The sequence below is a fragment of the Balaenoptera acutorostrata genome, chromosome X (genome assembly GCF_949987535.1).
Source record: "Balaenoptera acutorostrata chromosome X, mBalAcu1.1, whole genome shotgun sequence".
NCBI classification, from domain to species: domain Eukaryota; kingdom Metazoa; phylum Chordata; class Mammalia; order Artiodactyla; family Balaenopteridae; genus Balaenoptera; species Balaenoptera acutorostrata.
Window position 1 is genome coordinate 53,083,566 of NC_080085.1, and position 15,780 is coordinate 53,099,345.

Genomic DNA, 15,780 nt, shown 5'->3' on the forward strand with positions numbered 1-15,780 from the left:
CAATAATAGTATGGAACTTTAACACTCCACTTACATCAAAAGATAGATCATCCAGACAGAAAGTCAACAAGGAAACCATGGCCTTAAATGGAACATTAGATCAATTGACAATACATATTTATAGAACATTCCATCCAAAAGCAGCAGAATACACATTCTTCTCACGTGTGCAGGGAACATTCTCAAGGATCAATTATATGTTGGGGCACAAAATGTCTCAATAAATTTAAAAAGACTGAAATCATATCAAGCAACTTTTTCAACAACAATGGTATGAAAATAAAAATCAAGTACAAGAAGAAAACTGGAAAAATCACAAATATGTGGATACTAAACAACATGCTACTGGGTTAACAAATAAATCAAAAGAGAAAGTTTTAAAAATATCTGAAGACAATTAAAAATGAAAATATGACATGCCAAAATCTATGAGATGCAGCAAAAGCTGTACTAAGAGGGGTTAATAGCAATACAGGCTTACTGCAAGAAACAAGATAAATATCAAATAAACAATTTAACCTTATACCTAAAAGAAATAGAAAAAAAAACCAAACTAACCCCAGATCAGTAGAAGGAAAGAAATAAAAATCAGAGCAGAAATTAATGAAATAGAAACTGAAAGGATACTAGAAAATATCAATGAAACTTATACCTGATTCTTTTTTTTTTTTTAAATCTGCTCTCTGGCTTTCTCATACCCTTTACATTAAAGATTAAATCTCATAATATTGGGATTTTATTAATTTTTATTGGAGTATGGTTGCTTTACAATGTTGTGTTAGCCTCCACTGCACAACAAAATGAATCAGTCATACACACACAGATATCCCATCACTTTTGGACTTCCTTCTCATTTAGGTTACCACAGTGCATTAGCTAGAGTTCACTGCACTATAGAGTATGTTCCCATCAGTTGTCTATTTTATACGTAGTATCAATAATGTATATGTGTCAATCCCAGTCTCCCAATTCCTCCCTCCCCACCCCTTTCCCCCTTGGTATCCATACATTTGTTTTCTACGTCTATGTCTCTAATTCTGCTTTGCAAATAAGATCATCTATACCATTTTTCTAGATTCCACATATATGCGTTATTATAAGATATTTGCTTTTCTCTTTCTGACTTACTTCAATCTATATGACACTCTCTAGGTCCATCCATGTCTCTACAAATGACCCAATTTCATTCCATTTTATGGCTGAGTAATATTGTATATATTGTCAGTTGTATATATGTACCACGTCTTTATCCATTCCCCTGTTGATGGGCATTTAGGTTGCTTCCATATCCTGGCTATCGTACATAGTGTTGCTATGAACATTGGGGTGCATGCATATTTTTGAATTATGGTTTTCTCTGGGTATATGTTCAATAGTGGGACTGTTGTTGGATCATATGGTAGTTCCTTTTTAGTTTTTAAGGAACGTCCATACTGTTTTCAATAGTGGCTGTATCAATTTACATTCCAACCAACAGTGTATGAAGGTTCCCTTTTCTCCACACCCTCTCCAGCATTTATTGCCTGTAGATTTTTTGATGATGGCCATTCTGACCAGTGTGAGGTGATACCTCATTGTGGTTTTGATTTGCATTTCTCTAATAATTAGTGATGCTGAGCATCTTTTCATGTGTTTGTTGGCCATCTATATGTCTTTTCTGGAGAAATGTCTATTTAGGTCTTCTGCCCATTTTTGGATTGGGTTGTTTGTTTTTGTGATATTGAGCTGTATGAGCTGCTTGTATATTTTGGAGGTTAATCCTGTGTCAGTTGCTTCATTTACAAATATTTTCTCTCATTCTGAGGGTTGTATTTTTGTCTTGTTTATGGTGTCCTTTGCTGTGCAAAAGTTTTTAAGTTTATTTATGTCTCATTTGTTTATTTTTATTTTAATTTTCATTACTCTAGGAGGTGGGTCAAAAAGATCTTGCCGTGACTTCTGTCAAAGAGTGTTTGGCCTTTGTTTTCCTCTAAGAGTTTTAGAGTGTCTGGTCTTACTTTTAGATCTTTAATCCATTTGGAGTTTATTTTGTGTACGGTGTTAGGGAGTGTTCTAATTTCAATCTTTGACATGTAGCTGTCCAGTTTTCCCAGCACCACTTATTGAAGAGGCTGTCTTTTCTCCATTGCATATTCTTGCCTCTTTTGTCATAGATTAGGTGAGCATAGGTGCGTGGGTTTGCCTCTGGGCTTTCTATCCTGTTCGATTGATCTATATTTCTATTTTTGTGCCAGTACCATACTGACTTGATTCCTGTAGCTTTGTAGTTTAGTCTGAAGTCAGGGAGCCTGATTCCTCCAGCTCCATTTTTCTTTCTCAAGATTGCTTTGCCTCTTCAGGGTCTTTTGTGTTTCTATACAAACTGAAAAAAACTTTGTTCTAGTTCTTTTGAAAATGCCATTGGTAATTTGACAGGAATTGCATTGAGTCTTTAGATTACTTTGGGTGGTATAGTCATTTTCACAATACTGATTTTTCCAATCCAAGAACATGGTATATCTCTCCATCTGTTTATGTCATCTTTGATTTCTTTCATCAGTGTTTTATAGTTTTCTGAGTACAGCTCTTTTTCTTCCTTACGTAGGTTTATTCCTAGGTATTTTATTCTTTTTGTTGCTATGGTACATGGGATTGTTTCCTTAATTTCTCTTTACCCCCCCTTCATTTTTAGTGTATAGGAATGCAAGAGATTTCCGTGTATTTATTTTGTATCCTGCAACTTTACCAAATTCTTTGATTAGCTCTGGTATTCTTCTGGTAACATCTTTCGTATTTTCTATGTATAGTATCATGTAATCTGCAAACAGTGACAGTTTTACTTCTTCTTCTCCAATTTGGATTTATTTCTTTTCTTCTCTGAGTGCTATGGCTAGGACTTCCAAAACTATGTTGAATAATAGTGGCAAGAGTGGACATACTTGTCTCGTTCCTGTTCTTATAGGAAATGCTTTTGGTTTTTCACCATTGAGAATGATGTTTGCTGTGGGTTTGTCATATATGGCCTTTATTATGTTGAGGTAGGTTCCCTCTATGCCCACTTTCTGGACGGTTTTTATCATAAATGGGTGTTGTATTTTGTCAAAAGCTTTTTCTGCGTCTACTGAGATGATCATATGGTTTTTATTCTTTAATTTATTAATATAGTGTATCACATTGATTGATTTGCATATATTGAAGAATCCTTGCATCCCTGGAGTAAATCTCACTTGCTCATGGTGTATGAAACTTTTAATATATTGTTGGATTCTGTTTGCTAGTATTTTGTTGAGGATATTTACGTCTATGTGCATCAGGAATATTGGCCTCAAGTTTTCTTTTTTGTGATATCTTTGTCTGATTTTGGCATCAGGGTAATGGTAGCCTCGCAGAATGAGTTTGGGTGTGTTCCATCATCTGCAATTTTTTGCAAGAGTTTGAGAAGGATAGGTGTTAGCTCTTATCTAAATGTTTGAAAGAATTCACCTGTGAAGCCATCTGGTCCTGGATTTTGTTTGGTGGAAGATTTTCAATCACAGTTTCAATTTCATTACTTGTGATTGGTCTGTTCATATTTTCTATTTCTTCTTGGTTCAGTCTTGCAACGTTGTGCTTTTCTAAGAATTTGTCCATTTCTTCCAGGTTGTCCATCTTATTGGCATATACTTGCTTGTAGTAATCTTTTATGATACTTTGTATCTCTATGATGTCAGTTGTAACTTCTCCTTTTTCATGTCTAATCTGATTTGAGTCATCTCCCTTTATTTCTTGATGAGTCTGGTATAAAGTTTATCAATTTTCTTTTTCTCAAAGAACCAGTTTTTAGTTTTATTGATCTTTGCTGTTGTTTTCTTCGTTTCTATTTCATTTATTTCTGCTCTGATCTTTATGATTTCTTTCCTTCTACTAACTTTGGGTTTTGTTTGTTCTATAGGTGATTCTTTGAAAAGGTAAAATTGACAAAGTTTTATCTAGACTGTCTAAAAGAAAGAGAGAAAAAGCTCAAATGAAGAAAATCCGAAATGAAAAATTAGTTACAATTGATACCACAGAAATACAAAAATTGTAATAGATTAGTATGAACAAATGAATACAATAAACTTGCAGGTTATAAAATAAATAATAAAAAAATCTGCTGTGCTTGTATACAGTAAAAAGAGAAAGAGAAATTAAGGAAACAATCCTATTTTGAATTTGAACATAAAGAATAAATTTAACCAAGGAGGTAAAGAACCTGTACATTGAAAATAATAAGACATTTTTGAAAGAAATTGAAGACACAAAGAAATGGAAAATCTTTTCTATGCTCATGGATTGGAAGAATTAATATTGTTAAAATGTCCATATTACCTAAAGCAATCTGCATATTCAGTGTGATCCCTGTGAAAATCCCAATGACATTTTTCACAGAAATAGAATTAAAATTCCTGAAATTTATATGGTATCACAAAAGACCCCAAATAGTCAAAGCAATCCTGAGAACAAAAGGAAAAAGCTAGAGGTATCACACTCCCTGATTTCAAATTATACTTCAAAGATACAATAATGAAAATAGCATGGTATTGGCAGAAAAACAGACACACTGATCAATAGAACAAAATTGAGAGCCCAGAAATAAACCCACACACTTATGGTCAATTAATCTATGATAAAGGAGCAAAGAACATACAATGGAGAATGGAAAGTATCTTCAATAAATGGTGTTGGTAAAACTGGACAGTCACATGCAAAATACTGTAAGTAGACCACTATCTTACATCATACAGACAAATTAATGCAAATTAATCAATGGAATGCTTGCTTTCACCATTGCTATTGAACAATTTACTGAAAGTTCTACCCAGACTGGTTAGACAAGTAAAATAAGTAAGTGGCATCTGAGTTGGAAAGTAAAGGTAATTTCTATTCTAGATGACATACCTGTATTAGAAAATTTCAAAGAATCCACAAGAAAGGTATTACGACTATTTAACAAATACAACAAAGTTGTAAACTACCACAAGTTCAGCACACAAAAAATCGGGTTTAATATCTGAAATATATAAAGAAATCTTAAAATTCAACAACAAAAAAGAAAACAATTTAAAATAGGCAAAGGGCTTGTATAGACACTTCTCCAAAGAAGATATACAAATAATCAATTAGCACTGAATAAATGTTCAACCTTCTTAGTTATTAGCAAAATGCAAACCAAAACCAAAATAAGTTTCACACTTACAAAATCTTTTCACACTTAGTAAGATGGCTGTAATTTAAAAGAAAGAAAAAAAAGTGTTCATGAGAACATGGAGACATTGCAATCTTCATATGTTGCTGGTGGGGGTGTAAAAGGATACAGCCACTATGGAAATGTTTGACCTAGCCGTCCACTCCTACGTATAATACTCAGAGGAATTAAAAATAGATACTTGTATATAAATATTCATTGCAGCATTATTCACAGGAATCAAAAGGTAGAACTAACCCAAGTGTCCATCAACAAATAAATGGATAAACAAAATGTTGTATGTGTATATATATATATATATATATATATATATATATATATATAATAGGATATTATTTAACCATAAATGGGAATGAAGTTCTGATACATATATCACCCTTATAAACATGCTAAGTGAAACTAACCAGACTATAAAGGACAAATATTGTATGATTCCACTTTTATGAAGTATCTAGAATAGGAAAATTCATAGAGACAGAAAGTATGTTAGAGCTTACCAGGGGCTGGGGAGAGGGGATAATAGGGTGTTACTGTTGAGTGGTTACAGAGTTTCTGTTTGAGGATGATAAAAAGTTTTGGAGACAGATAGTGGTGAAGGCTGCATAATTGTGTGAATTGTGTATTAATGTCATTGAATTGTACATAAAAATGGTTAGAATGGCAAATTTTGTGATATATATATTTTTATTGCAACTAAAAATCTTTAATCTTTCCAAAAAAAAAAAAAAGACACAACTACATATCCACTGTAATGCTTAAAATCAATGACTGACAAGGATATAGAGCAACTGGAACTCTCAGACTTGGCTAGTATATGTATAAAATTATAAAAGTACTTTGGAAAACAGTGTGTCAGTGCTTAAAATGTTAAACATACATTTACAATACAACATAGCCATTAAACACCTATACATTTACCCGTGAAAAAAATATGACTACATAAATACTTGTACAGAAAAGTTCATAGCATCTTATCCTTAGGGCTTAGGTGTGCTTATACCTAATGAAAACTTGAAACGATATAAATATCCAGTAATGGGAAATGGATAAACAAGTTGTGATATATTTATACAATGGGATATTATAAAATCAAAAGGAACAAATTACTGATATCTGCTTCAACATACATAAATTTCAAAAACATAAATGCTCAGTGAAACAAGCCAGACTCAATACTATACTATATATGTATCATTCCATTTATATAAGTTCTAAAACTGGCAAAATTAATCTGTGGTGGAAAAAGATCAGAAAAGGGGCTGGTCAGATGATGGCAGGTAATTGATTATGACTAGACATCAGGGAACTTTCTGAAATTATGGAAATATTGATAGTGTTACAGGTTACACGGGTATATGCATGTGTTGAAAGTCAGGGAGTTATACACTGAAGATCTATGCTTTATAATATATGTAATTATACATTTCTAAAAAGTATATATAACTTGCCATGTCAGGACTATGCAAGCATCAATGAGAAACTCCTTTACTTGCTGTTATGATTAATTTTAACGTGTCAACTTGACTGGGCTAAGGGATGCCCAGATATCTGGTAAAACATTATTTCTGGGTGGATCTTTGTGGGTATTTATGGAAGAGATTAGCATTTGAATTGCTAGACTGAGTAATGAAGATCATCATCATCAATGCTCTTGGGAAACATCCAATCTATTGAGGTCCTGAGTAGAACAATGAGGAAGAGGATGGGCAAATTTGTTCTCTCTGCCTGAGCTGGGACATCCATCTTCAGACATTGATGCTCTTCATTTTCAGGCCTTAAAACTCGGTCTGTGACTTAAACCTCTGGCTCCCTGGTTCTCTGGTCTTCAGACTCAGACTGAATTATACCACTGGATTTCCTGGGTCTCTGTATTGTAGACAGTAGATTGTGGGACTTCTCGGCCTCTGTAATCACTTTAAACAATTCCTATAATAAATAAATAAATGAATAAATGAATGAATGAATGAATAAATAAATAGATAAACAAATAAATGTCTTATTGGGTTTTTTTTCCTCTGGAGATCTCTGAGTAAAATAGATTTTGGTACAGAGAGTGGTTAAAGAGTAAAATAATTTTAAATATGAGTTTTCTGAAACTGTTCTGGGGTTTCTGGAATTGACTCTCTAATTTGATTAGATTTAAATAAGATAATGAGATAATATATATGAAGCTTTCAAACATTTTTAGAAAACTGACTACCCCTAATGTTTCTAGATAAAGTGGTGAAAGAAAAGAATGAGCTCAGGGACTCAAATTTCAGTTCAAGAGGTGCATAACAACCTAAGATCTTCTATGTGTACCCTGAAGGAGTCCCTTATTTCCTGTAGTCAGAGGGCTGAAATTGTTGAAAATTATGTGCAAAACTTCATCTTGTATTGGCTAAATTAGAGTGTTAGTTGAACTCCCAGCCTTGTCTACTGTTAAAGTGAGGTCATATACTGGGAAATAATAGTATCCTGTAAATTGAGATTGGAATGTGTGGGAAGATCTCATGAAGCTGGAGACATTGAACCTTTAAATCCTGATGAGTTTTTATTGCTAGTGGAAGAGGCCTCCCCGTTCCCAGTGGAAGTTGCCTATACAATCTCAGTGGAAGTGACCTCGTGATTCCCAGTGGAAGGGGAATCCCCATCCCCTGTGGTATTGATCTCCCCACCAACAGTAGAATAAGCCTTTCCGCCTCTATCTGAGAGGATTAACTTGGACGGCTTGAGGAAATGGCAATGACCTCCTTTGAGATAGTTGCCATGCTGATTTTCCTAAGGATCCACCTCCATCACCCACTTTTGCTTCTAGACTAACAACTAGACACAAGTGCTAACAGGCTCCTGAAAGTGAGATACACATTTTGACCCATGAGGAAGTATACTACGCTCCAAAAGAACCACTAATGAAGGTCAGGTGAACAATGGAGTTTTAGTTCAGATCTGTCTAACAATGGGCCCAGTGTGTTCCTGAACTCATCCCCTGATTACTTCCCCAGTTCCAGAATGCATTATTAGAATAGACATACTTAGCAGTTGGCAGAATCCCCACATAGGTTTCCTGATCTGTGGAATGAGGAATATAAAGGTGGAAAGACTAAGTGGAAGCCATTAGAATTGCCTCTAACTGAGAAACTAGTAAATTAAGAGGAATATCTGTGCTTGCTTCGGCGGCACATATACTAGAATTGGAGAGATACAGAGAAGATTAGCATGGTCCCTGCGCAAGGATGACACACAGATTCATGAAGCATTCCATATTAAAAAAAAAAAAAGAGGAATACTGCATTCTTGGAAGGACTGCAAAGATTAGTGCCACTATCAAGGACTTAATATGTGCAGGAGTAGTGATTCCTAGCACATGTCCATTCAACTCTCCTATTTGGCCTGTGCAGAAGACAGATCTTGAAGAATGTTAGTGGATTATCATAAGCTTAAGCAGGTGGTGACGCCAATTGAAGCTCATGTACCAGATGTGGTTTCATTGTTTGAGCAAGTTAACATAATCCTTGATACTTGGTGTGTATCTATTGATCTAATAAATGATTTTTTTCCTCCATTCTTGTCCATATGGTCCTCCAGAAGTAGTTTGCTTTCAACTAGTAAGGCCAGCAATACACCTTCATTGTCCTACCTGAGACGGTATGACGACTCTCCATCCCTATGTCATAATTTTGTTCACAGGGAGCTTGTTCACCTTTTCCTGCCACAAAATATCACACTAATCCATTACATTGATGACATTATGCTGATTGGACCTAGTGATCAAGAAGTAGCAACTTCTCTATATTCATTAGTAAGACATTTGCATGTTAGAGGGTGAGAAATAAATCCAACTAAAATTCAGGGGCCTTCTACTTCAGTGAAATTTCTAGGGGTCAAGTCAAGATATTCCTTCTAACATGAATTGTCTAACATGAATTATTGTTGCATCTGAACCTTCTACAACCAAGAAAGACGTCATGGGACTTCTTGGCCTCTATAATCACATGAGATAATTCTTACAATGAATGAAGGAATGAATGAATGAATCTTATTTGTTTTGTTTCTCTGGAGAACCCTGACTATACACTAATACATCTGAATTCACATGGTGCATATGCACCCCTCTAACACTTTAATGATACTTATCACATTCCTTTTACGTTGTTTTGTACAGTTTTATACACACCTTATTAGTCTGAAGGCTACTTGAAGGATAAAAGACTATGTGTTATTCTTCATGATATTCCAACATACCCTCTAGAAAAATGTCTTGCACATTTTGTTTCATTCTATGAATAAATGAAAGATAAAGTAACCAAGTACTAATCAAAGTAACTACAGCAGAAAGCCTGATTTGTGAGAAACACATATGTATGTAGCTTTCTTTGGGAATAATTTGGAAGATGTCTTTAAAAACGAGCCTATATTCTTTATGTTATGAATACTTAATGAATGGTGGATGTGGAAAATAAGTGAAGGAAAGAAAACATGAATTCTTTTCATTTTCAAAAACCCTGAATATAGTTTAAGCAGTCATGAGTAAATCCAGAAACAGAATTAATTAGTTCAGGAAAATAATGAGCCAATTTATTGATAATTTTTCTCTACCTTTATAAAAAAGATTTTGTCCAAACAATGGACAATATAGATCTTTTACATCTCATTCTCAGGGTTTGAGCCTGTTCGGAAACAGACTAAAAGAGATAAACGGAAGACCATTTTACACCTATATTTACTAGTTTAGCCTTTGATTCTGTGTTCTTTCCTTTTAAATTCACGCTCTCAAAATCTTGCCCATCCCCACCCCACACCTTAACTCTCTTATCTCCACAGATAAATCATAATCCAGAGGTCTTTCCTTACATAGTTAATCAGCCGCAATATTAATTCTTCTTCACAATGCTCCTTAACATTCATTTCTAAAAATTATTAGCTTACAAATTTCTGTGTGAACTTCTGTTGCAACCATTCAGCTAGAATCCTTTGTTCCAGTCTCTGACATTTTTACCACATCATTCAAGACTGTCTGGTGGAATTCTGGAGGTATGCAAGCTTGAATACTCATTTTGACTTCATCTCTCTTCAATCTCCTTATCTGAAGAAGCCGGGAGTCAGAGTCAGCAAGCTGGCAGAGCCAGGGCATGGATACAGTAGAAGTGGTGGGTTCTCCAGGGGTGTCAAAGAGAAAAGAAGACCCATAGTCCAATGGAGCAAAGGAGACAAAGCACAAGTGAGATCTTGTTTGATGATGAAGGAGTTATTTTAAATCAGATTATTTAATGAGTGAAACTGGGACACTTTTCATATTTTTGCTCAAAACAAATGATCTCCTATCTCGCTGAGAATAAATTCCAAATGCTTTACAGTGGTCCATAAGATTTGTACATGGATCTGGCCCTTGACAAACTCTCTGATCTCGTCTCCTCTCATTCTCCTCCTTGCTCACTTCCAATCTGGCCACACTAGGCTGCTATCACAAACCTCCTGGCACATTATATCTGAAGGCATCAGCAACATGGTTTGCACCCTCACTTTATTCAGGTGTTTACTCAAATGTTGTCTGTTCTGAGAGGACTTCTCTATCCATATATATAGAATAGCATGCCCAAGACACCATTCTGTCACTTTACTTACCCTGCTTTACCTTTTTTCAAAGCAATCATCACAGCCTGACGTATGTATAAAGTGTGTTGGGAGGAAGAAGATGGGAATCTATCTCCACCCAGCATGATGTAAGCTGTAAGCACTATGAGAGCAAGGATTTTGTTTCTGGCTATTTTCCTCTCCTAAAACAGTGTCATGACCATTGTGTGGTCCTGTCTCTGATTTAGTGTAAGAATATGAGAGAAATCTGATATCACCAAGGAACAATATAAGACCTGATTCTAGACTGGTGGTCCAAGGAGAAGGGGCTGACTGTCTGGCTCTTCCCAATAGAATGAATGTAAGTTTCAAGAGAATAGAGACTTTGGCAGTTTTGTTCACTGCTTGGTCAAGGTTGAGCCTCCCTCTGACTCAAAGCAACCAGGTATGATATCAATATTATCATGGAATAGTCTGAAACTTGGTTCTAGTCGAAGAGTCCAGAAATTTAGGGGGTAAAGGCATAGTTGGTGAACACAGAATTCTACATTGATCTTTTTTTCTGTCTTCCTCCCACTGAAACATAGTTCCATATTTTGCTCACTGCTGTACACTTAACCTCTAAAACAGTGATAGAACTAGAGTGAAACTTTGCTATGTCTGAATAAAAAGTTGTGAGATATTTCCAAATCACGATGAGACAATATAAGGCCTAAAGGCCAGGGATATAAATGTGGTGGTGGCTGTCTTCCTCTTCCCATTAGGATATATGCTCTAAGAGAGCAGGGATTTTGTTTAGATTGTTTAATGTTCTATCTCCAGGTTTTAGACCAGGGCTGAGCCTCTCTCTCTTACTGTATGTTAAAAGCCCAATGTCATTACGGAATAATATAATTCTTGGTTCAGGACTTGGGGCCTAGTGAGAGAGCAAGGACTAGGGGGCATTATCATATACCTAAAATTTATATACAGTTGTATTTTTTGTTGTTGTCTAAAGACAAACTACACAGTTTGTCATATAGTACATATTCATTCCTCTAACACTTTAATGATATTTATCACACTTTTTTTATGTTCTTATGTAACATTTTATACCCACCTTATATCTTTGCTATTGGACTGAAGGTTACTTGAAAGATAAAAGACCATGTGTTAAAGAAAGATTTTGTTTTGTCCACTGCTATGTCTCAAACTCTTAAAACAGGGCCAGGGTTGCCCATTTCCTCCTCGGAGCCGGACAGGTGGAGACAAAGAGATGGCTGTTGGCTTTGGGCTACGGGAATCTTCATGCACTCGTAGAGCCTGCCACAGTTGTTCCAGTATCGTTTGTTAAAAAGACTCTCTTTCTATCGTTAAATTGCTTTTGCACCTTGTTAAAAATCAGTCAGCTGGGGAGACCTTCAAGACGGCGGAGGAGTAAGACATGGAGATAAACTTCCTCCCCACAAATACATCAGAAATACATCTACATGTGGAACAACTACTACAGAACACCAACAGAATGCTGGAAAAAGACCTCAGACTTCCCAAAAGGCAAAAAACTCCCCACGTACTTGGCCGTGTGGATAACAGGGTCTTGGTGCTCTGGCCAGGTATCAGGCCTGTGCCTCTGAAGTGGGAGAGCCAATTTCAGGACATTTGTCTAAAAGAAACGCCCAGGCTCCATGTACTTTCAAATGGTGAAAGCTCTCCCAGAGATCTCCATCTCAATGCTAAGAACCAGCCCCACTCAATGACGAGCAAGCTACAGTGCTGGACATCTATGCCAAACAAGTAGCAAGACAGGAACACAACCCCACCCATTAGCAGAGAGGGGGCCTAAAATCACAATAAGGTCACAGACATCACAAAACACACCACCAGATGTGGTCCTGCCCACCAGACAGACAAGATCCAGTCTCATCTACCAGAAGACAGGCACCAGTCCCCTCCACCAGGAAGCCTACACAATGAACTGAATGAAGCTTAGCCACTGGAGGCACACACCAAAAACAACGGGAACTATGAACCTGCAGCCTGCGAGAAGGAGACTCCAAAAACAGTAAGTTAAGCAAAATGAGAAGACAGAGAAACACACAGCAGATGAAGGAGCAAGGTAAAAACCACCAGAAAAAAACAAATCAAGAGGAAATCAGCAGTCTAACTGAAAAAGAATTCAGAGTAATGAGAGTAGAGATGATCCAAAATCTTGTAAATAGAATGGAGAAAATACAAGAAACGTTTAACAAGGACCTAGAAGAACTAAAGAGCAAACAAACAATGATGAACAACAAAAAAATGAAATTAAAAATTCTCTAGAAGAGATCAATAACAGAAAAACTGAGGCAGAAGAACGGATAAGTGACCTGGAAGATAAAATAGTGGAAATAACCACTACAGAGAAGAATAAAGAAAAAAGAATGAAAAGAATTAAGGACAGTCTCAGAGACCTCTGGAACAACATTAAACACACCAACATTAGAATTATGGGGGCCCCAGAAGAAGAAGAGAAAAAGAAAGGGTTTGAGAAAATATTTGAAGAGATTATAGTTGAAAACTTCCCTAATATGGGAAAGGAAATAATCAAGTCCAGGAAGCACACAGAGTCCAATACAGAATACATCCAAGGATGCTTGGTGTCAGTCTATTTATCTCTTGTAAAAATAAAATACAGTGTGTGTGTGTGAATAAAAAAGAAACAAAAAAAGAATACATCCAAGGAGAAACACGCCAAAACACATATTAATCAAACTATCAAAAATTAAATACAAAGAAGAAATATTAAGAGCAGCAATGGAAAAGCAACAAATAACATACAAGGGAATCCCAGTGTCATTAACAGCTGATCTCTCAGCAGAAATTCTGCAAGCCAGGAGGGAGTGGCAGACATACTTAAAGTGATGAAAGGGAAAAGCCTACAACCAAGATTACTCTACCAAGCAAAGATCTCATCCAGAGTCGATGGAGAAATTAAAATCTTTAAAGACCAGCAAGAGCAAAGAGAACTCAGCACCACCAAACCAGCTTTACAACAAATGCTAAAGGAACTTCTCTAGTTAGGAGATACAAGAAAAGGAAAAGACCTACAATAACAAACCCAAAACAATTAAGAAAATGGTAATAGGAACAAACATATGGATAACTACCTTAAATGTAAATGGATTAAATGATCCAAACAAAAGACATAGGATGAATAGATACAAAAACAAGACCCATATATATGCTGTCTACATGAGACCCACTTCAGACCTAGGGACACATACAGACTGAAAGTGAAGGGATGGAAAAAGATAGTCCATGCAAATGGAAATCAAAAGAAAGCTGGAGTAGCAATTCTCATATCAGACAAAATAGACTTTAAAATAAAGACTAATACAAGAGACAAATAAGGACACTACATAATGACCAAGGGAAAAATCCAAGAAGAAGATATAACAACTGTAAATATTTATGCACCCAACATAGGAACACCCCAATACATAATGCAAATGCTAACAGCCATGAAAGGGGAAATTGACAGTCACACAATCATAGTAGGGGACTCTAAAACCTCACTTTCAAGAATGGACAGTTCATCCAAAATGAAAGTAAATAAGGAAACACAAGCTTTAAATGATACATTAAAACAGATAGACTTAATTGATATTTATAGGACATCCTATCCAAAAACAACAAAATACACTTTCTTCTCAAGTGCTCATGGAACATTCTCCAGGGTAGATCATATCTTGGGTCACAAATCAAGCATTGGTAAATTTAAGAAATTTGAAATTGTATCAAGTATCTTTTCCCACAACAATGCTTTGAAATTAGATATCAATTACAGGAAAAAAATCTGTAAAAAATACAAACACATGGAGGCTAACAATACACTACTTAATAACCAAGAGATCACTGAACAAATCAATGAGGAAAACAAAAAAATACCATGAAACAAATGACAATAAAAACACGATAACCCAAAACCTATCAGATGCAGCAAAAGCAGTTCTAAGAGGAAAGATTATAGCAATACACTCCTACCTTAAGAAACAAGAAACGTCTCAAATAAACAACCTAACCTTACACTTGTACCAATTAGAGAAAGAAGAAAAAAAAACCCCAAAGTTAGCAGAAGAAAATAAATCATAAAGATCAGATCAGAAATACATGAAGGAAACAATAGTAAAGATCAATAAAACTAAAAGCTGGTTCTTTGAGAAGATTAAAAAAATTCCTAAACCATTAGCCAGACTCATCAAGAACAAAAGAGAGAAGACTCAAATTAATAGAATTAGAAATGAAAAAGGAGAAGTAACAACTGACACTCCAGAAATACAAAGGATCATGAGAGATTAGTACAAGCAACTATATGTCAATAGAATGGACAACCTGGAAGAAATCGACAAATTCTTAGAAAAGCACAACCTTCTGAGACTGAAGCAGGAAGAAATAGAAAATACAAACAGACCAATCACAAGCACTGAAATTGAGACTGTGATTAGAAATGTTCCAACAAACAAAAGCCCAGGACCAGATGGCTTCACAGGTGAATTCTACCAAACATTGAGAGAAGAGCTAACACCTATCCTTCTCAAACTCTTCCAAAATATAGCAGAGGGAGGAACACTCCCAAACTCATTCTACGAGGCCACCATCACTCTGATACCAAAGCCAGACAAAGATGTCACAAAGAAAGAAAACTACAGGCCAATATCACTGATGAACATACATGCAAAAATCCTCAACAATATACTAGCAAACAGAATCCTACAGCACATTAAAAGGATCATACACTATGATCAAGTGGAGTTTATCCCAGGAATGCAAGCCTTCTTCAATATATGCAAATCAATCAACGTAATACACCATATTAACAAATTGAAGGAGAAAAACCATATGATCATCTCAATCTATGCAGAAAAAGCTTTTGGCAAAATTCAAGACCTATTTATGATAAAAACCCTCCAGAAAGCAGGCATAGAGAGAACTTATCTCAACATAATAAAGGACATATATGACAAACCCACAGTCAACATCGTTCTCAATGGTGAAAAAGTAAAACC

The 15,780-nt window shown here is 35.6% G+C and overlaps 1 protein-coding gene and 1 non-coding gene across 2 annotated transcripts in view; one reads left to right on the top strand and one right to left on the bottom strand.

Moving 5' to 3' along the window:
* Positions 1 to 5,946: 5,946 nt before the first annotated feature.
* The window catches only part of SPIN4 (spindlin family member 4), a 230,652-nt gene continuing 220,818 nt past the window's right edge, over positions 5,947 to 15,780 (bottom strand). The window contains exon 3 of the transcript XR_009006741.1: positions 5,947 to 7,129. The gene's annotated coding sequence lies outside the window, so the exon portion shown is untranslated. The remainder of the gene's footprint in view (positions 7,130 to 15,780) is intronic.
* LOC114238841 (U6 spliceosomal RNA) lies at positions 8,347 to 8,453 on the top strand. The gene has a single exon (XR_003624104.2). It is a non-coding gene; the product is annotated as a U6 spliceosomal RNA (small nuclear RNA).